This window comes from Nannobrachium achirus (genome assembly GCF_963921795.1).
Source record: "Nannobrachium achirus genome assembly, chromosome: 3".
Taxonomy (NCBI): Eukaryota; Metazoa; Chordata; class Actinopteri; order Myctophiformes; family Myctophidae; genus Nannobrachium; species Nannobrachium achirus.
Genome location: NC_137812.1, coordinates 72,503,722 through 72,527,433, shown reverse-complemented (window position 1 = coordinate 72,527,433; position 23,712 = coordinate 72,503,722).

Here is a 23,712-nt window from a genome sequence, read left to right as displayed (position 1 = left end):
ATGGACACGATCGTGGCTTCCGGGCCTCTTCAAAATAAAGTAAACTCTATAGCCAGATAATTACAACAGTAATGGCATACCAAGTGTTAACAGGTCCAACTCTGGAGCATGTACCAAGAATCCTTACTGTACCTATCGGACCCTTTACTGGTTTGTAACACCCAGAGTGTGCAAAGCCTTGCACGTTAAACCTCCTTCCTAAATGCACTGCAGAGCTCAAGACCCTGACGCTGGGAGGATGCCATTCAGAAGTCCTGGGTTTTGGTGTTAAATGGTAAATGGTGCATTTATATAGCGCTTTTATCCAAGGCGCTTTACAGAGATTGTGCATTACATTCACACATTCATACACCGATGGTGGAGGAAACCATGCAAGGCACCAACCTGCTCACCGGGAGCAACTAGGGGTTCAGAGTCTTGCTCAAGGATTCTTCCACATTAACTCAGGGGGAGCCCGGATTCGAACTGGGAACCCTTCAGGAACCCTTTGTGCTCTAATAACGGTTTCTCTACCCCTGAGCTATGCTGCCCCACGTGGTGTTGGGCTGGTCTGCACTCTGACATGGCATCACAGAGTTAAACTAGACCGCACTCTGTCCAGGTGCCAACTTGCGCCTCGTGCACTCACATAGCCATATATGGACCTACTGGTGCTCCAGCAGAGCGCGAGCGCGCCTTGTTATTTATATGTCAGGTCACACTTGTTGTTGGTGACGTTACCAGGAATGCTGGTCCGTGATTGGCTGTTGATGGTGATGTCACCAAGAATGCTGGTCCCTCATTGGCTGTTGATGGTGACGTCACCAGGAATGCTGGTCCCTGATTGGCTACGGGCGTAAACACTAACATATACGTGACAGATACACCCACAGATATATAAAGCTAGATTCCTCATCCTCCGCTGCAGTTCATTGGAGCGACGTGTATTTAAATAAAGGCCGGGCGTCCGGGGTGTCGGAGACCACGCTGCCAGTCAAAGTGACTACTGGCCAATCACAGCGCGTCTTTTCCGGGACTTTGTTTCCATCCAGTTCCGATGTTGCGCGGCTTCAGCTGTTCTTTTAGAGGCTGCGTACGAAAAGACCCGCCCCCACCTGCCTCTGATTGGTCTATACCAACTCCCGGTTTCTGTGACGCACGTGGAAGTGGGAACCGACCGAGCTGAAGGAGGCGTCTACCTTTCTATGTCTATGGATACACCGAACGCAGTTCTTGTGCACTCTGCTGGCGCAAGTAATAAACAGGGAGGAGTTTGCGGTGCAGATTGGCAAACAACACGGTATCAAATCCATGGCCTCATGCATGTCACACTGGGGGGGACTGGGTTGAAATGGAAAAGATTGCTAATTGTAGAGTTACTGCATAACGGTGCAAAACAATAGTATGAATCCTTCACCTGGACACCCTGGGTCCACGCTGACCCAGGCTGATCCAGGTCTACCCAGGCTGGCCTGGGGTGGACCTCTGAACTTCTGAAGGGGTGGAACTCTGAATGAGAGGACCTCTGAAGGAGGAAAAGGAGAGTCTAAGAACAGTGGACGAGGTGTGGACGAAGCAAAGCAGCACGAGCCGTTGGGCTGATTATCCCCCCGACACCTTTTATGGTTACACACACACACACACACACACACACACACACACACACACACACACACACACACACCGACACCAACACACGTCACTGCCTGTGTCTTTCTTATTGTTTTGAAAACATTTAATGTAAAACATGCCTTTTTTCTGCTGTTGCTCAGACCACCGTGGGTTGGACAGAGTGGTTTTAGAGTAAGAGGGTGGTCAGAGAGCTACGGTACAGCTGACCACACGTCAACGAGTCACTTTATTTTTATTTATTTACAGCTTTTTATTGTAACCATCTTCTCAGCCCTGAGACTGGAGGGATCTTCCCCCTCCCGACGCAGAATCTATACGTCAGGGCTGCCCAAAAGGTAGATTGTGATCCGCCAGTAGATCACAAAGGCTGTGCAGGTAGATCACATGACATGCCCCTAAAAAATATATTTATATATAATTAAAATATGTTTTTTTGTTTTTTTTACTTGAATTAATGTGACTTGATTGATTGACATCAAGACGGGTCAGCTCTCTTCATGGCTTCTAAAGCCCCTATCAGAGTCCAGGGTGAAGAGCTATCCTCCGCAAATTTTAGGTGGAAAGCTTTCCACCTCAAGTCAGAAAATAAGTGCAGGCCACGGTGAAGTCCTATTCACCTTGAATGACTGGTGTCGGGACTCGCGGTGGAAAGCTCTTCACCGCGAGGAATGACGTAACGTTGTAGTTTTATGACTCAAAAAGACTCCACCGCGGTGGATAGCTCTTCACCGCGGTACCGACTCTGATAGGGGCTTAAAGTAGGCAAACCGCCCTAATGCAATGCTTTGTTTTTAAGAGACAATAGCATGCAGCAAGGCCAAAACCTACCACTTCCACACAGAATGGGATGAAGGCTTTTCCCCCATTATTTCCTATTCCAAGTGTGTTCATTCAAGTAGCAGATCTACAAGCTCAAAGTGACGCATTTCGAGCTTGTGTAACATGGTGAGATGCAGTGCTACACGATGTGCTGGGTGCTTGTAGATCTGCTCTTTTTGTCACGTGACCTCGAGTAGCAGAGTGACTCACTGCCTCATACACCCTAATGGCCTCAAAAAGTCTTAATATCTCCCCAGGGCCAAAGGGATAGCCTTTGTTCTAGTGGTTAAGATGTGGGTTCAAATCCCGGGGCGTTGTACTCGCTCCAGTTGGTTTAAGGTTCAAGGCCTGGAAATGGGATAAAATAACTTTGGGGAAAGTTATGTGTGGGAACTGGGAACCCTACGTATGAGATGACAGTTGTCATATGTCCGTGTTTCCTAAACCCACCAGGATTGAGTTAAGACCCGCCTCGCGGCAACGCGAGGACTTCCAGGAGTGGCTGAAATCCTTGCCGGACACATGGAGGATGGATAAAGTCAGACCTAGTAAAGGACACATGGAGGATGGATAAAGTCAGACCTAGTAAAGGACACATGGAGGATGGATAAAGTCAGACCTAGTAAAGGCATGAAGACAATATAAAACTTTTAGGCAGCAGGCTACAGAGAAAACCCTGCATTTGCACAATGCACAGCTATAGATTTGTCACTACAGTGCTCAAAATAAACTGTGCTAAAAAAAAAGAAAACAAAATGAAACTTACTTTGTACTGTGCTTAAAATAGGTAAAACTTTGTAGCTTTGCTAAAGAGAAAAATCACACTCGTGTGAACTGAGCGGTGGTGTGTGTGTGTGTGTGTGTGTGTGTGTGTGTGTGTGTGTGTGTGTGTGTGTGTGTGTGTGTGTGTGTGTGTGTGTGTGTGTGTGTGTGTGTGTGTGTGTGTGTGTGTGTGTGCAACAGCGCCCCTCCCTTAACATGTGTGGTCAGAAAAGGTTACTGCAGGAGTGCAGGCTACGGAGACAAACAGACAGACAGACAGACAAACAGACAAACAGACAGACCCACACACACGGCCACGTATAGGAGCGTTGTGACCACCGCTCAAAAAAACATACTGAGGAAGCTATACATGTTTCACTACTGTGCTCAAAATAAAAACTTACTGATTATCAGTTAAATTGTTATAGTTTGGATATGGCTTTGGGCGTATTATGCAGCGTGTATTATTGTAATGGATCGGTAGGGCGTAGGTACAGTATTGCTTTGCACTGGAGCCAGCAGCACTAACGTTCATATGCACTTTCATACTTGAGAGGGGCGTTTCCGCAAGGCGGGTCTTAACTCAAGCCTGGTGGGTTTAGGAAACAGGCGTCATATTTATAAGGATTGATGTACTCTGTAATAATAATAACAGGGTTACCACGGTCATGAAATTCCTGGAAATATTTTGAAATTAGAAAAAAAAAAAAATCCAGTACTGGAAAAGTTTTGGAATTTATCAAGGGTCCTGGAAGGTCCTGGAAGAAATAGCTATGCATTGTCTTTGGTTATTTATTTTGTTAATACCTCTGAAATGACGGATTAAACATGGGCCAAATTGTCAAATATTAGAGGCAGAAATTGTGAAAATAGCAGATCTACATGCTCACAACGCCTCGCAAAACGCGAGGCGTTGTGAGCATGTAGATCGGCTATTTTCACAATAGAACAATAGAACAAAATTTCTCAACTCTTAAGCCGACATCATAGTCGCCTGGGCGGTGGAAGGCTTTACACCGCGGTGTAGTCTTTTCGAGTCTTTTTGAGTCATGAAACTACAACGTTACGTCATTCCTCACGGTAGAGAGCTTTACACCGCAAGTCCCAACACATCTCTCTGTTTTTACTATCAGACAGACAGGCTCTACACCCCGTTCACTGATTGGTCGACCTGGTCGGAGTTTGCGTCTGAACCAGAGGGAGGCGGGGGAGGACTTCACCGTGGGCCCCGTGACTATGATGTCCTGCACTTATTTCCTGACTTGAGGTGGAAAGCTCTCCACCGGTGGATAGCTCTCCACCGTACACTGATACGGGCTTTAGTGCTCGTCAGGGTGGGGGGTCCCCAGTTAAAATATGATTATTTTGGGGGTTACAGCCTGAAAAGGTTGAGAACCACTGGCGTACACTACCTGTCTTAGGGCATTGCGCATAGGAGTAAGCGACCTGTTATTGAGCTGAATTATTGCTATATAGTCCTGGAAGTCGGGTTAAATATTCTGGAAAAGTTTTGGAAAAGTTTTGGAAATGAATTGGTAAAGATGTGTGGGAACCCTGTAATAATATATTCTTTCCTGGTAAACGCTGTGTGGCCACGATGCATAACAAACTGCTCCTCTCCTCCTATGCCGGGTCCATTAGGTGTTTCCAACTAAAGAAAACAACGTGCTGCTGTTTTTAAAATGGTTGAGTTTCTAGTTGGAACCAAACAGACAAACTGCATTGAGACGTGAAGTGATGCTTCTTCCTTGTATCCATTTTAAATTATTTCCTAAATTATTATTGTTTTGTTTTTCATTTATTTATTAATGCGTTTTAAAATGTAATTCATGCCAAAATAATTCAACCAAGTATTTTCTTTTCCTGAACCTTTTGGCCAAGATGTTTCAGAGCTGAAGTGATCAAAACTCTGGCTGTTTAATAACACTATTAGACACTATACTGAGGGGGTCCTTGAGGGAGTTTCCAGAGGGGGTCCCCCAGCCAAATGACTGGTAACTATTTGAGGGTGTACACATGGAGCCAAATGGATTTGCACGCTCTCAAAAACAGCCACAGTCATGACTAGAGGAAACAAGGTCTTTGTCACAGTGACATAGTGTCTCCTCCTCCTGTGTGTGTGTGTGTGTGTGTGTGTGTGTGTGTGTGTGTGTGTGTGTGTGTGTGTGTGTGTGTGTGTGTGTGTGTGTGTGTGTGTGTGTGTGTGTGTGTGTGTGTGTGTGTGTGTGTGTGTGTGTGTGTGTGTGTGTGTGTGTGTGTGTGTGTGTGTGTGTGTGTGTGTGTGTGTGTGTGTGTGTGTGTGTGTGTGTGTGTGTGTGTGTGTGTGTGTGTGTGTGTGTGTGTGTGTGTGTGTGTGTGAAAGCCCTAACCATCACACAGCACCTCTTTATTCTGCTGAGCTAACAGTCAACCAGGGGTCATCGATATGTCCGTACACGGACATGATGTGTCCGTGGCAAAGACGTGGTCTTGTTTTCACACACCATTATAATGTTCTTATTTTGATCATAAAACCCAATGACTGAATGTCAGTCTCCAGCTTTTCTTCAGAATATGTATGACACTGATTTACTATGACACTGTATGGCACATTAGGTGTCCCTACTAGTACTAGTGGTTCTCAAACAAGGACAAGGTTAACTTTATTGTCCACAAGGGAAATTTGGCTTGGGCTTTCACCTCTGCTGTAGCCACACATAAAACATCAATGACAAAAGACAATAGAAATACATACAGGGGGGACACAGTGCACAGATAGTAGTTAATCTAATCTCACAATCAATGCCGTTTTAGAGCCTTGTTGAACATTTTAATTGACACCGGTACAAACGTTTTTTTTTTTAAACCTAACATAGTTCCATTTAGGTTCACTGTACCTTCTGCCAGGGGGCAGAAGTACACCTTCTCCATGTAAAACATGGGTGGCATCACTAACTATTAGTTGAGCCTGCCTTATTGTGGCCTGCTCATAAATGGACTGCAAAGACCTTTTATTTGCAAGGACCCCCATAACCATGTGTGTGTACACTCTCAGAGTTACAGACCTGCTGTGGTCATTCAGGGATACGGTATCTCTTTGTGTTTCTGGTGATATCTTCCGCTCATGTTTAAAATGGTTGTTGCAAAAATTGAACTTTGCCAAAATGTCCACCACAATGTGGCGACGACCCCTGTGCTCAACAGTCACACACAAAGTTCCTCTCTATATGGTTTATATTGGCTTGCAGAGAAATTGTAATTTGTGTAATTATAATTTTTCGGAGCAAACTACTAAGATTATTATTTTGGGGGTTTTGGGTGTTTTCTTTGTTGTCGTGAGGAGAGAATAATAATCCTTGTGAAGACACAGGTAGATCTATACTTTTTAACGGAGGTATTTTTTCTTGTTTTAATTTACTTGAAACCACAGTGAAGGGATTGATGGTGCTTGTTGTGGTCAAAAGTTGTAATTTTTTCGTGAGCGTGTTATTGCGTACTGTAGTTGTCAAACACATCCATGCCTTGGTTGTCCCACACAAGCCGTAGTCTGCCAAACAGATGTTAGGCTTTGTTTTGCCATTCGCGGAAAAGACACTGGGAAGTACAGTCACTTTGATTGGCAGTTGTGCCGAATGCTCACCCCAAAACATTATTTATGAGACTGTGGAGGCTTGTGTGGGACAACCAAGGCATGGATGTGTTAGTAATGACAACTAGTACCACATTCATGAAAAATAAAAGGCACTTTTGAACACAACAAATAGTGTAAAAGCGATATGCTTATGGGCTCCCCTCTATATGAGAGCTGCTGGGGAAACTGGACAACAGGGGCATTTCTGCCTAATAGACCCCATGGACAGTCATTAAAATGAGCCTAGATGTTATTTAGGCTAAAACGTGTGACCCATTAAATTCTGTCACTCCTCAGGTCTCTCTTGTTCATGTTAAGAGGTTGTTTATTGTAGTTTTTTTTTTACTGCCATGGCCATATCATATTGATCAAGCAATATTATTAAACAAACCCCAAGAGATCCCCCAGGAGTCATCGAATTCAGTGGGTCACACATTGTGGTGTAATGCCTGGACTGATTTCCTGGTCTCATCTGGAGTGCTAAAACAAAGAAATATATATTCTTGCTGTTTTACCAAAATGTGTTTTGTGTGGGGAAAACACTGCCAGTGTTCTATAGGGATGATGATGATGATGGGGAAACTATCTGGGGTGTTTGGTTCACTTGTGTAAAGGAGAAACAAACAAACATATCATTTAACGTTGTCTTCAGGTATATTTAGTCTATTGTAAAGAAGGGAAACAGAGATGTGTACAGTTTTAAAGTATTAAAGCAGATGTATTTATTAACACAGTATAAAGTGTATATGAAGTGGCATTAAAAGCAGTGGTGTGACAAGGAGTCTGTCTGTGTGCTCAAGTCTCTACTTGTTGAATGATTCTATTGTATTTACCTGATAGTTCTGTTTCAGCTCCATCCAGCTGATCACTGCCCACAGAGGGACGCGGAGCCAAGTACATTTACTCAACCACTTTAACCCTGGAAAATAGCAGATCTACAAGCTTGTGAGCTGTTTTCACTATTTCTGAAATGAAATGAAATGAAATGGAGATTCAGTGATTCATTCATAATGTATTTTTGTAAGTTTGGGGGAAAAAAATCTCTTTTTGGTGTTGAAATGACCTAACCCATGGGATCCCTTCACTTTTCGGGGTTTGATCCGGTCAGGAGTGGAAACCACTCTACTATAGTCCTACCTAGACAGACTACACTTTGACCGGAACTATCAAACCGGAAAGTACAGTTTTAACCCCAAATAATTCCCCTGCATTCAAGGACATACTTTTAGGGCCTACCTAATAAACCCCTTGATGCGGCGAGGTTTTGCTTTTGGAAAATGTGTTTGGGATACGCATCTTTTAGGCCAACCCGTAGCGACTGGCAAGACTACACTATAGGCTACCTGAGCATTTTAATAAGGATTAGGGAAACAAAACAAAGCGACGCCACTTCTTCTGCTTGTGGTTTCCACCTAGACCGGATCAAATGGCCCATTTAAAACGAATACCAGGTCTGGTGACGCCAGGTTAGAAATGAACTATTGAACCTTTGAGCCACAAGACAAGACACCAGGTCAGCAGCTGAGAATACAGACGTATAGATTTATGAAGTTAGATCAATATTAATTAATGTTTAATCACTGCTCATAGTGAGCACTGTGTTAACATCAGGTGTCCAACCAGGGGCGTCACACCAAATTCTGGGCCCTGGGTACAAGGATTCACTGCGGGCCCCCCATGAATGTTAACTATTGAAAAACAGCAGATATACAAGCTCACAGCGCGGCACCGAGTGCCGCGCTGCGAGCTTGTATATCTGCTATTTTTTTTTAAACCGTGAAAATGTGTGCAAGAAACCTATGTCAAGGACCCCCAAGATGATATGTATTTGGCTACGGACCCCGATCTCAAAATATTTAGTTCCAGGGACCCCCAGAAGCAAAATTTGAGTTAGAAATGTTCGCTTAAAAAATACATATATTCAAAGATTTTCACACATTTTCACAACTTTTCAAAAATAGCAGATCTACAAGCTTGTATATCTGCTATTTTTCAATAGATAAAGTTACTAGGGCCCCTCCACCACCTTGGGCCTCAGTAACTCAGTCCCACTTTCCTACCCCTTGTGACGCCCCTGTGTCCAACACAGTGATGCACCTTGACCCCCAAATGTGGACCCTTTTTACTCCTCTGCAGTTCATTGAAAACTTTAGTTACTTTTAACATTTAGATTATTATTACAATACACCCAATCACCACTTATGTCCTATTAGATATACTTAAGATATTAGATATACTTAAGCTTGCGAAATGGGACATTCTTTGCAATGAGTAATTTTACTTTTGGTATTTTAAGTAGCCTACATGTTACACCAGTGTACTTTTGTACTTTGTACTTCAAATACATGTTGAATACAGGACTTTTAATTGTAGCAGAGTATTTCTACATTGTGGTTTTGATACGTTTTACTAAAGTGAAAACACATTTACTACTTGTTCCACTGCAGACTTTAACTTGAAATGCCTGATCCCAGGCAAGTTACTTTTAAAAAGAATAATTAGTTACTTTACTTTACTTTACTTGCATCCTTGTGATGTTTTTTACACTATTAGTTCTATTTATAGTGGCTCATAGGAATAGACTATGTGACAACCAGGAATAGTTTGGTGACCACCGGAGACTCGGTTGACGGACGGAATTTAGACGGCACCCGGGAGCAGGTTGGGTTAGCGCCCCAGCCTGTGTCTTCCGTGAGGAAGAAGCCCAACAAATCCACGGTGAGGCCTTTAGGAGGGCCATTCAACTGCAGCAGCTGAATGGAATGTTTGGATTGGGGTCTGGTGCAACGCACAGGTTCTGAACCTGGTGAGAGCAGGGGAGGACCTGGTGAGACGTAGGAGGAGCCCGGGCAGGAGTCAACCCATAGAGCCTAGTTCTTCCACGCGCCAGAATGGTACCCCCAATCCCGGCAGAGTAGTTCCGGTGCAGCACATTGAGTGACCCTGTCTTTCCCTAATAGGACTGATCGTGGATAAATACTGGGACGTAAGTCGGGACTTGATCAACCCCGGCTGGGTCACCTGGGCGAGGGTGTATGATGTTGCGAGACCCGAAACACCCGTCGACCCCAGGCTACATCACTGATGATACGTCCCAGTTGCATCCTCATGATGTTTTTTTGTTTTTTTTACACTGGTTACTGCTCTGAAAAAGTAACTAGTTACTGTATGTTACGAGTAACTACATTGTAAAAGTAACTACTTTACTTTAAGATATAATAAAAACTATGCATTCTTGGGGGAAAAGTCAGTTACACTTGTATCACCAGGGGCAAAGAGCCTGCCATGCAAGAAGGAAACCCTTGCTCTAGAGAAGCTGTATTGATTTGGGACAGGAGAGATAAAAGGCAAAAGTTGATCAAAATAACAATTCTTCTTCATTCTCTAATTGTGTAGACTTATTTTAAATTGACTAATGCAGATGATTAACAATAATCGAACTCTTGAGAGTGTAACATGAAACCAAATGGACCCTTAAGGGCCCAATTTGTTTCAATTTAATCTCTCAGGAGTTAAATATCTATAAGGGTCCATTTGGTTACAAACTCTTCCATCATTTAGCTGGGGACCACCTGGGACCCCCTCAAGGACCACTGGTGGTCCCCGGACCACTGGTTGAGAACCACAGCATTAGATGGACAATACCGGTCACCAAAACCAGGGACATGAATCTTCAGTGAGTCTAACATGCATGGTTAAAATGTAGTTTGACGTTACAATGGGTCTGTATAGGAACTGATACAATTATGATAACATTGTAATCAATAACGAATATCTAAATACTGAGACAAGCAGGAATGATGCGATCTTTATTTAGCACATGACATGATGGATGATGACAGTGAAGTGATATTTTTAAGACTTTTAAGACCTTATTAATACCTATCTTTACTGTGCTCTGTACTTGTTTTTCTTTTATCTTTTTCATACTTCTCTGTAACTTTGTACAGCCTCTGGGCAACTGCCTAAGGACCCGTTAGCTGAGAGAGAGATGACCCCCACAACATATTGTTTAAAAATATAGCAGATCTACGAGCTTGTAGATCTGTGATTTTCAATGTAAATCTTGAGAAATGTGGAATATCTTTGAGACATTTTAAGACAGTTTAATTGATTTCCAACAAATATTTATATCAATTATTTTGACAATTATGACAGATGACAGTGAAGACCTTATTAATATCTCAAAGAAGAAAAAAAAGAAGGAAAGAAAAATAAAAGACCAGTGCATCAAAAGTAATCAACAAACTGTCTTTGAAAGCGGGTCAAACATTGGCCAGATTGTAAAATATGAGGGAAATCAGCAGCTTTTTTACGAGGTTACCCCCGGGAGTTGAATTTCAAACTGTTAGTACATGTTCTTATACACCTTTAGACATACATTGTTGAAGACATTTCTTTGTAACAATTTAGTTCCCAGATTTGACAAATATCTGATAAAATGCTCTTACTACCAGGTCAGCAGCTGAGAATACAGATGTATAGATTTATGAAGTTAGATCAATATTAATTAATGTTTAATCACTGCTCATAGTGAGCACTGTGTTAACATCATGTGTCCAAGACAGTGCTGCACTTTGACCCCCAAATATGGACCCTTTTTACTTAAGCTTAAGTTACTTTTTACATTTATATTATTATTACAATACACACAATCACCACTTCTGCCCTATTATATATACTCACTTTGTCTATTTGAAAATCTATATGAATATGAATATTGAATACAGGACTTTTATTTGTAGCAGAGTGTTTCTACATTATGGTATTGATACTACTAGTAAGACACCTGAGGGTGATATGCAACCTCAGGGTGACCTCGCCCTAAAGGGCGAGGTCGCGCCAATTATTGACCATCTGGCCAACCACAGCGTTTCTCTGACGATTCTAGTTTGTTCATGTTTTTGTGAGGGTATCAACCCTAGGAGACACGGGGAGAACATGCAAACTCCACATAGAAAGTCCCTATCGCTCACACCCTAGGTGGGGTTGGCGATAGGGCCTTTCTGTGTGGAGTTTGCCTAAACTTGGAGATGTGGTACAGAATGACTCATATATGGGCATAAAAAGTATGTCATGTGACATCACTTCCTGTACAGACAGTCAGACAGACAGTTACGCTTGCACATGTCGCAGATGGCATGGGCGTTGATCTGGATGCCGAGGCGTCGGTGGTGGCAGCAGGCACACTCTTGCAGTTGCAGATTCCGCTCGCCAGATAAGAACTTCTGCTGAGGCGTCGGAATAGATGGCTGTTGCAATTCCGTGAGATTCTGACGCCGGTGCCGCTGGCGTTCCCTGCGAATACGGTGCCGGCGCTCGTCGGCAGTCTCCCCTGGGACATGGGAGCATGTGGGCATGGGCATGGGTGGCTGGGGATCCTGCTCCATGTTCACGCGGCAATGAACTTTAGAATGTTATCAACTTTCACTTCGCCATGCAATCAACTTCAGAGCAATGATGTGTACTGAGTTACATCACTGTGACTCAGTCCATTGAGTTGGCCTAACAATGGCTACTGTCTATGACGGTAGTCCCATATGACATGATGGAATGGACTTTCTCCATATATAGTGTTCTCCACATCTCCATGTTTAGGCCAAACAGGTTGACTCCGGCCTAACAATGGCTACTGTCTATGACGGTAGTCCCATATGACATGATGGACTGGACTATCTCCATATATAGTGTTATCCACATCTCCATGTCACCTCCTCTAACTTTATCTAGCCGCCCCGTTGCCACCTCCTTGTTACATTTTCTTTTCTGAGACTGCCGACTCCACATTGTACCTCATCCACCCTTTCTTCTCTCTCCTTTTGGTATCTTTATCCTCCTCCTCCTTTTTCTTACTCTTTTTTTAGTCTTTCGTGTAGCCACCCCGTACAGGAAGTGATGTCACAACTCGCTGACATCACACACAGAAGGAAGGTTACAGAAGGAAGGAAGGAAGGAAGGAAGGAAGGAAGGAAGGAAGGAAGGAAGGAAGGAAGGAAGGAAGGAAGGAAGGAAGGAAGGAAGGAAGGAAGGAAGGAAGGAAGGAAGGAAGGAAGGAAGGAAGGAAGGTCACTCAAGCGACAAGGTTTTTCAGGGTAAATGCGACCTTCGGTCGCAACAACCAAACGCCATGAGAGAAGATTGGTGTCCTTAAAAATGAAAACACAGATTACTCTAAATTCTTCACAATTGCACAATTTTTCGAAATGTTCAGTTCAGCTTGTAGATCAGCTGTTTCCCAATATAAAATAGCTTTATTTAATTTGTATATAAATATTTTTTAGGGAACCCCATCGAGCCTCCTCCAGGACCCTGTGGTGTAAAGTAACGATAGTACATTCACTCAAGTACTGTACTTAAGTACAGTTTTGAGGTAGTTTTTACTTTACTTGAGTATGTCCCATCCCATTTCCAATACTTTTACTTCTATTCCACTACATCTCGGATCCTAATATTGTAGGCCTACTTTTACTCCACTACAATTATTTGAAAATGTAGTTACTAGTTACTTTGCAGATATAAATGATAATATTACAAAACATACTTAAACCACTTTAGCCATAGCCTGTTTGAAAATAGCCGATCTACAAGCTCACAACGCGCTGCGATGCGTCGCACTGTGAGGTTGTAGATCGGCTATTTTCAAACATTTTGTACTTTTACTCAAGTACATTTTGAATTCCAGACTTTTACTTCTAAGGTTGCCCTCACACCAACATACCTAGTGGAATCCGCCAATGCATTTCAATGAGAATGGAGCGTTTTTTTTGCAGAAATCCTCTACTGGCAAAAAAAAAACAACCTCTCCATTCTCATTGAAATGCATTGGCGGATTCCACTCTAGGTATTTTGGTGTGAGGGCACCCTTACAGAGTATTTCTATATTTCAGTATTGATACTTTTACTTAAAGGCCCAGTTCACCTCTGGGACAACCAACCAGATCTTATTTTATTGTTGTTTGGCACAAGATCAACACTATCCTGAGTTATTTTGTGTGTTCAATCTGTGTTTTGAGATATTTTAGTATTTCAGCATGAATGATGATGCATTTTGCAAGCTCATCAGGAACAGAGCAAACTCCCCCTCCACTAAAAACATGTGTTCTGTGAATGAATCAATCAGTTGACTCCAAACAGTGAGTAAGAATACAATATATCTGTCACTTTGCCCTTAAGCAACCAATCAAAACAGACCATAAATAGCAAGGTTTCATGTTGGTGATCTTCAGAACCAGCAGGCTTCACCATGAAGGTTGCTTTGCTCTTTTTTCTCCTCTGCCTGGCCGAGGCAGACGACCTCTACGACACGGTCCACTCGTTGGAGGATCGGGTGATCGCCCTGGAGGGACAGCAGAGCAAACCGGGAGGACAAGATGCAGGTGAGCATGTTTAAAAGATTCTTACCTTTCAAACATGTCTGTAGTGACACTTTCTTAAGTTGACACGCTGTTTTGTATTACTATTTTTAATTTGTTTTGTGTAATTCACATGGTTGAAATGGAGTTTGAAGTTTTGTGTGGGATTGGGAAATACTCAAGGAGCCCCATAGCATTGAGAGTGTACAAATACGGGTCCATTTGGTTCCATTTGTTCACTCTCATTGTTACAGACCTGATATGGTCATTCAGGGCTAAATCTCTATGTATTTCTGGTAATATTATTGTCCACTAATTGTGTATGTCGGTGGAAAAAATAAATAAAAATAAATCCACCTCAAGCCAGAGGGCATGCATAAAGTGAATGGCAAATAGAGTGACAAAATGAGTGTCAAAGTGAGTTTAACATGATGATGTCACACGTATAACTGTCTGGGGTGCAACACAGACTCCAAACATGTTTGAATATGACATATGGACGGGTTTCTGGTCCACGTTACACTGATAAGAAGTAGATGCGTGCGCAGGTCTCGTACCAAAATTAGCCAATGAAACCAGCGCTCCCCAAAACAACAGGTTTGGGAATTGGTGGGAATTGATTACATGATACAGTCACCTGTGCATTTAGTCTCAATGTTTGTAAACAAGAAACCCGTCCATATATATATATATATATATATCTTCCAGAGGCTATCATGCTTGTTAAAGTGACTAAAAAATGAGGTTTTAAATGGACAACGTGGAATGTGTCTCAAATATTTCATCATTTCACCTGTGGTATTTCCAAATATCAGCGTACTTTTAATTCTACTCCACTATATCTGAGAGGCAGGCGCGTGCACACATAGACATCAAAGGGGGCTTGAGCCCCAGACCTTTTATCTGTCTGTAAAAAGTGCCCTCTCCAGACCATGAATGCAGCTTTTACTATGGTGAAAGAAATGCAAATGCCATCTTTCCATGCCATACCTGAAGGCAGCGTTCAAGAGAATTGCCTTGTCCAAACTCTCCTGAACTTGAATGCAGCATCTTATGTTGAAAGAATTGCCCTCTCCAGTATTGACTTGATTATGCTTAGTTCTGTGTCGTATCACGCACTGAAAATAGCAGACCTCCAAGCTCACAATGTGTTGCGCTGCGACGCATTGTGAGCTTGGAGGTCGGCTATTTTCGATATTCCCACCAAAAGGCCCTTTTAGAGTTTCAGCCCCTGCCTCTCTAACATTCTCTGCACATCCCTGATGAGAGGCAAATATTGTACGTTTTACTCCAATACAATTATTTGATAACTTTAGTTACAGTTACTTGTGGGTTTAGATTATTATTACATAACGTACATTAACTACCACAGCCCTGTGTCCATTTAGGCCATTTGGAAATAGCCGATCTACAAGCTCACAATGCACATTGAGGACAATAGACCACAACCCATGCCTTTACTTGAAAACTGTGTGCATACAGTGTCGACACTCTTGTCAATCAATTTCACGTGTCTTTTTAATATACTGTAGGTGCACATTGTGAGCTTGTAGATCTGCTATTTTCAAATACATTTTATACTTTAAGAATACTTGTGAAACAGGACATTCTGCATTAGGTGCCCTCCAGACTAGACGCGGTCACCGCCTCCTAGCAATTCATTTTCAATGAGAGGCGGGCGGCTTTTTCGGCCATGCAGCGAAGTTTTGGGGCGGCGAGGCGGTGAGAGATGGATTATGTTCATCTTTGTGAAATACCGCGCAGCGTTTACTCACTGAGCGAGTGTGTTTTTGTCTCACTGCTGTGCGGCAACCACTGATTCTAGCGGCCCCCGACAGCAACCGCACCTAGTGTGGAGGGCTTGTGAGGGCTACTTTTGGTAGGCCTTCTTTAAAGGGATATTACACTTTCAAAAAACTTTTGGTCATTGTATGGTCTAATCAGGCTTGTATGAACACCCCGAACAGTTTTTAATTTGCTTCATTCAGTATTTAGATATTTGATGTAAATGTTACCAGGCCCAACACGCCCAGGCCCTCTCCACATACACACCCATTGTAACTTCAAACTCCATTTTAACCATGATAGATTCATTAAAAACACCCATTATTTTTTCTGGTGACTCATAATACCCTCCTAATACGTGAGCAGACCGTGTTTTTTCAATAACTTTTTTCATTTATTTTCAATAAAATATTATTGTATTTAATGTTTTCCATTTTCCCAAAGAATTATTAAAAATAAAAGAAAAAAGTTATTGAAAAAACACGGTCTGCTCACGTATTAGGAGGGTATTATGAGTCACCAGAAAAAATAATGGGTGTTTTTGATGAATCTATCATGGTTAAAATGGAGTTTGAAGTTACAATGGGTGTGTATGTGGAGAGGGCCTGGGCGTGTTGGAGCTGGTAACATTTACATCAAATATCTAAATACTGAATGAAGCAAATTAAAAACTGTTCAGGGTGTTCATACAAGCCTGATTAGACCATACAATGACCAAAAGTTTTTTGAAAGTGTAATATCCCTTTAAGTACGTTTTGATGCCAATTATTTTGTTGTACATTTTGAATACTGGATTTGACTTGTAACAGAGTATTTCTACATTTCAGTATTAGGCCTACTACTTTTACTTAAAGGGGAATACCAAAGATTTTCAACATAATTTTGAACCATGTCATAAATATACCTTGGAGCTGTGGTGTAGAAATAAGAAAGAATGAGGTGAATGAGGAAGCCAGCATTCTTATTTCAGCTCTAAGGTATATTATGACTAGCCTCGTGAACATAACCTGGTATTAAATACTGTAGCAAGACTGATAATGTTGATTCACTCAGGCGTTCCTCCAAGTTATCAGTCTGGACTTCGGCCAATTGACCATATTCACACGGCGGCCATCTTGACATTAAGTTAATGAAATGCCACCCCAGTTGCCGCCCGGTTTCAATGCAAATTTCAAACATGGCCGCCAGTTGAATATGGTCAATAGGGAGTGAGTAAGTAAGGCCAATCAGTGACTGTATTTCACTGTTCAGTTGAAACGATTGGCCCGGTCATTTTCAGATTTCTCATACTCACTCCCTATAGGCCGAAGTCCAGACTGATACCGCGGAGGAGCGCCTGAGTGAATCAACATTATTACTCTGGCTGATACAGTACCAGGCTATCGTAAAGCAGCCTCCTCAGGAAATCTACATTCAAGCAAAAGAAATGTAGATTTCTGGAGGAGGCTGCTTTACAAGACTATATTATTCTCTCCTTTCAGAACATCTGCTATGTAGAGATGAGGTTCCTGGAACTACATGCCCAAATCTGAAAGATCCAGGGAAGCTCTGCTGTCATGAACACTAACTTTTGTACACATCGTAAGTATCCAACAAGTAAAGGTCGGCTTTCCTTTCCTCAGATGTAAACTTTCTTAGCTTGGAAGAACATGTAAGCGATGGGGTTGAAAACAAGACTGTTTTTATCAGCCTGTGGACAGTTTCACAGTTTCCCCGCCCCGAACGCTTGGCTGGCGAAACATTTCTGTTACACAGATGAGTGGCCAGTCACTCATGCACATTCCTGCTTCTGTGAAATTGCATTTGGAAAAACTGTCCACAAGCTGACAAATACAGTGATTTAAACTTGTTTCAACCCCATCACTTAGATTTTCTTCCACGTTAAAAAGTAAACATCTGAGAGAGGGAAAGTGGACCTTTAGTTTTTGGAGACTTAAGCCCTTTGCACACAGGACAGTTGCGTTTTTTTCGTTTGCGGCATGAATAAAACGTATTGGATTTGGTGTGCAAGGCTGTGCGGAATCGGCGCTGCGGATCCAAAAAGGAGTCATAAAAGGAGTGATGAGTTTTTTACCGCATGCGACAAGACGCACGAATCGAACTGGGTTCGATCGAGAAAAAAACGCACGGCGGCAGCCACTCGTCGCACGGCTAATTCGGAGCCGGTGTGCATGAGGTCGTAGAGAATCATTGTTTTCTTTTCAAAAAATTATATTGTCCGTTTTATCCGTGCGGTTAAACGCGCCTGTGTGCAAAGGGCTTTACGATGTGCACAAAAGTAGTGTTCATGAGGACAGACCTTCTCCGGAGCTTTACGATTTGGGCATAGGGCATACAGTAGGTTCCAGGAACCTACGTTGCAGGAACCTCATCTTGGAGCTATAAGCGGAGGGACAGGTTCTGAAAGGAGCAATATTATGACATAGTTGAATGTTGAAAATGAGTGGTATTCCCTTTTAAAGGACAACTTAGATTGTTTTACGACAAGGGTTCATATTTTAGGGTTAGGGTAGAGAAAAGACAAGATGAGTGTTAAAACGTTTCCATTTACGTTTTTCTATTGTTTTAGCAATTATTAATGACATTGATTTCAGTGGTTGGGGCATGCGTGCAAGTGGATAAATATGTATTTTTAGATACAATAACGCTATTCCCAAGATGCACCATAATCTGTCATGGGCAGATGTGGCTAGTAGTGTTACTGTAAATAGTAATAAAGACATTTCCTGCTTATTGTGTTTAAAAAGACCCATTAAAACAATAGAAAGAAGTAAATGAAAACATTTAACACTCATATTTTCTTTTCTCTAATTACAATCTAAATTATGAACTCTAGTTATACAAAAAACAAAGTTGTCTTTAATTCCTTGTTCCTTCACTGAATTTCACATCAGTTTTCTCTGTGACTTTATATATTTTTCAGATTTGGCTTCCAGACTGTCTGCGAGTGAAACCAAGATAGAAGAACTCAAAGCAGGTATTGAGGAAATTCCACCAAACATCAACTGTCTAAAATGTCTGACGTGATTCTGTCAACAATGATGTTCCTCACATAAGCCCCTTTTCCACTGACATGGCCCAACACCACACCACTCCACACCACACACTTTTGCCATGTTTTACACTACAAGGACCTGGGTAGAGTGGTGTGAAAGTGGTACTAAACATGGCACTAAAAAGTATCCACTACAGAGTAGGTCTGAGCTGGGCCAAACAGGACCAAACACATCATAATGACTGATCAGTCACTGACTTTTCATTTAGACCACCAGGATATAGTTGTAATACATGATAATAGATTCTATTGTGTTATAACCACTATTATAATTTATTATAGTGTATTATAGTTATCAGTTTACTAAGAGAACCGTCACATCTTGTCCGTATATGTCCGTCCACTTTTATAAGGTATATGGGTTTGCTACATACCACACTAACAGAATCCATATATGAGCAAGACAGATGGCCAAGACAGCCCATATATGTGTGGCTGGTTCTACAGACATCTCCATGTATGGGCATAAAAGGGATTGTATGTATGATGTCAGATGTCATAGACATCATAGGACTTTCACATAACGAATAACTGAGTAAGCATGTTTGGGCTCTCACAGCATATCTCCATATACAGTACATGGATCTCCATATATGGGTACCAAAGGTCTCCATATATGGGTAACTGGTCCGATAAACATCACTGGCTAGATGGCCAAGACATGACGCGACCTCACCCTTTAGGCGTCTTACTAGTAGTAATGCATTAACACTTTATAGTGTATTATAATCACAGTTATAGTACATTATATTGTATTATAATTAGGATAGTTGTAATACAAATGTACTTTATATTGTGTTATAATCACAGTCAAAAGGGTCATTTTGTTTCTTACATATGCATACTTTTTTGTATGTAAAATGTAGATATTTTTATGTGGTGCAGTGTCATGTCGTGTAGTGTGTTGCTAAAGCTGCAGTCAAAATGGGGCTATAATAGATACATAGAAACTATAAACACATTTGAAAGTGCTAATCTAAGTTCATTGATATATATATATATATATATATATATATATATATATATATATATATATATATATATATATATACTGTATATATTATTACTGTATATATTATTATTATTATTATTATTATTTATTTATTTCAGAAATGGCTGCCAAGTTCACTGCCAGCGAGACCCAGTTGCTCAAAAACCAAGTCCAATTCCTTCAAATCAAACTGAGCAGCAGTGACTACCAGCACCAAGTCCGTGACTACCAGCACCAAGTTCAACTTCTTCAAAACAAACTGAGCAGCAGTGACCACAACGTTGAGACCTTGAAGAAAGAATGTGGAGGTATTTACAACACAATCTTTACAGTGAATGTAGGCAGGTCAAAAAATACTTGTGTTATGACGCTTGTTGTCCAAAATGTAGGCCTAATTTTAAAAAAGTTGTTACAGTACAGTGTGTTCTAATGTGTGTTTACGATCATTTAATCTGTGTGCTGTAAATTTTGTCAGAAATGGCTGCCAAACAGAGTGCCAGTGAAAAAGAGCTGACAGATCTACAGAGCAAGCTGAGCACCACTGAACACCAGGTCCAGGTCCTACAGAGCAAGCTGAGCAACAGTGACAACAACGTGGAGGCCTTGAGAAATGGTAAATGGTGCATTTATGAATGTAATGCACAATCTATGTAAAGCGCCTTGCATGGCGCCTTGCATGGTGCTTTACATTCACACACACATACACATTCATACACCAATGGCGGAGGAAACCATGCAAGGCAACAACCTGTTCACCGGGAACAATTAGGGGTTCAGAGTCTTGCTCAAGGATTCTTCAACATTAACTCAGGGGGAGCCTGGATTCGAACAGGGAACCCTTCGGGAACCCTTTGTGCTCTAATGACGGTTTCTCTACCCCTGAGCTATGCCACCCACCTTGAAGAAAGAATGTGGATGTAATTAGAACACAATGAACAGTGAACGCAGGCAGGAGAGTGTTAACTATGGCTGGAACACACTGCAAGATATTGAAGTGGTCGGGACTCATCGTATATAATCACATTCAGACGGTTAACAATGCTCAACAAAAGAAACAATGCTATTCCCTTTTTAGTACTTGTTCCTCTACTGAATTTCACTAATCAGTTTTCTCTGTGATTATATATTGATTATATATATTTTTCAGATATGGCTTCCAGACTGTCTGCGAGTGATACCAAGCTGTCTGCGAGTGAAACCAAGATTGAACAACTCAAAGCAGGTATTGAGAAAATACAAAACATCAACTGTCTAAAAAGTCTGAAGTGATTCTGTCAACAATGATATTCCTCATATAGATACACATAGAAATTACAAACACACTGATTGAGACCGTCAGGTACTATGAAATCCTCCACCAGCTGTCCCTCTGTCAGTCCCTCCGTCTGTCCATTATGTCACGTCACACTTTTTCCCCTACTCTTATCTCCGCCACCGTTGCCCCTATCCATGCCAAACTTTGCACACTCCTTGGCTGGCAAAACACAACCTCTGCCCCTGATTTCTCACATGCCCATCTTCTAGTGCCACCACGAGGTTGCCGACCTGATGGTCGTTTATCTCCCGATTAGGGAGGCGTCTTTTGAATGGCAGCCTCGCGAGGCCCCTCCCCTACATGAGGCTTTTCCTCCCCTACTAATAGAGACAGACGGGCTCCTACAAATTCACGCCCACAATTGAAACAGCGGCCCCGCTTCGGGTAAGGGAGAACGGTGAACTGCAAGCCAGCCCATAGAAAGTCATTGCAATTCACCCTTGGTTAGCCTAATATTAAAATAATCATACACAAACTGAAGACTATATTGATTTAAATAAAAATGTGTTTTCAAATGTATGGCCTGACCCTGATAAAATATCTTCTTGTTTGCTAAATACAGAGTGGATTCTCCAGGTTAGTATTAATCTAATCTGGGTTCCCAGAAGCTTTTCATTTTTTTCGCCACTAGGGGGCGCGGGGGGGCTAGTATTAATCCAAAAATAACCTGCAAGACTCCGTCCTCTCTCTCCAGCACAATTAAGGGCTAAGAATTATGCACAGCAACTTCTTACTTAAATATTCAGTCTAATATTTAGTTCAGAACTTTCCGGAAATACACTAAAGGTAGTGTCGACAATACACTACTTATGTAGACATAGAGTTATAGAGTCTATAATGTGTCATAAAATATGGTTAATGTGAATTGTCTGGGTCAAACCCAGTGTATTGCTGGATGGTTTATGATTGGTTCTCCTTCTTACAGATTATGAATTGGTGAAAGACGACCTGGCCAACCTGACTGACCGTTACAATCAGCTCCAGTCCAGATATCAACAGTTGGAATCCACATGCAACCCGGTCACTGTGACCCCGGTCACTGTAAACCCAGTCACTGTGACCCCGGTCAATGAAACACTGAGGAGGCTGTGTGGTCAGTGAGACATCAGTGTTTTTATTCTCTGTTACATCATGTTAATCATTTATCATTAATCTGAGCAAATGGAGAGAAGAAAACTCTGGCGTGACTGTCTTTATTCTTTTTGTTTTTAGAGTCTGATGGTTTTACAAGGGATGATGGAGTCAGAGTGTGTTACTACCTCTCTACTGAGAAGAAATCCTGGGATGAAAGCAGAAAATACTGTAGAGCAAGAAAAGCTGACCTGATCATCATCAACAGCCAAGCGAAAAAGGTGTGTGTGTGTGCGTGTGTGCGTGTGTGCGTGCGTGCGTGCGTGCGTGCGTGCGTGCGGTGTTGATTTTGACAGCAAATTCTAGTATTAGTTTATATTAGTTTAGTTTTATTTGACGAAAATGACAATATATTTAGTTGGTTATTTTCTGTTCGTCAGTGAAAAATCTAACCTGACTTGCGTCAGATGGTGGCAGTAGTGTGTAGGCTACCGCTCTACTTTACCATCTGAGATCTCTCGGGCAGACTCGATGTAAGGGACGGGCCATTTTTTGAAATTCTTTAGCAGGTGATTGGATGTGGCTGTCTCTCTGTCACAGTCTGGGAGTGCCAACTCCAACCACTCATATTGGCCTGTCTGCATCCACGTGGTCTGCAATCAGACTCTATTGGCTCAGAGCCGCTCAGAGCCCGCCCGTAGCTGCCGCTGATTGGTCCGGCCCGGGGCTTTACGAGCGTTATCAACTCCCACCGAGAGATCTCAGATGGTAAAGTAGAGCGGTAGCCTACGCACTACTGCCACAATCTGACGCAAGTCAGGTTATGAAAAATCAACACTGTGTGTAAAGATCTTTAAAAAGTAAAATGTTTTATTAAAATATAGAAGAATACATCCAACTATCACATCTATGGTGCAGTACATGTACAGTAATGTGTATGGTACAGTATGTTACAGTACATGTACAGTAATGTGTATGGTACAGTATGTTACAGTACATGTATAGTAATGTGTATGGTACAGTATGTAACAGTACATGTACAGTAATGTATGGTACAGTATGTTACAGTACATGTACAGTAATGTGTATGGTACAGTATGTTACAGTACATGTACAGTAATGTGTATGGTACAGTATGTTACAGTACATGCACAGTAATGTGTATGGTACAGTATGTTACAGTACATGTACAGTAATGTGTATGGTACAGTATGTTACAGTACAGTAATGTGTATGGTACAGTATGTTACAGTACATGTATAGTAATGTGTATGGTACAGTATGTTACAGTACAGTAATGTGTATGGTACAGTATGTTACAGTACATGTACAGTAATGTGT